This window comes from Penaeus monodon, chromosome 21 (assembly GCF_015228065.2).
Source record: "Penaeus monodon isolate SGIC_2016 chromosome 21, NSTDA_Pmon_1, whole genome shotgun sequence".
NCBI classification, from domain to species: domain Eukaryota; kingdom Metazoa; phylum Arthropoda; class Malacostraca; order Decapoda; family Penaeidae; genus Penaeus; species Penaeus monodon.
In genome coordinates, this window is record NC_051406.1 from 21,892,367 (window position 1) to 21,892,603 (window position 237).

The following is a 237-nucleotide window of genomic DNA, read 5'->3' on the forward strand; positions in this document are numbered from 1 at the left end:
TCAAACACTCCGACAGGTGAGAATAAATGAGAAAAAAAAATCACACTGGCAAAAAGAGACAAAACAAAGCAAAATCTTAAATCTACCAATCTATTTATATAAAAAGAAAATCCGCTTCCCCGACGACACCACTTCATTTACTTTTTTGTAATGGCAAGGTTGTTATATGTAACAAAAACAACAACAGAGTTCATAATGAACTCAGGATTCCCATTACGTAGATAAGAAATCAGCATT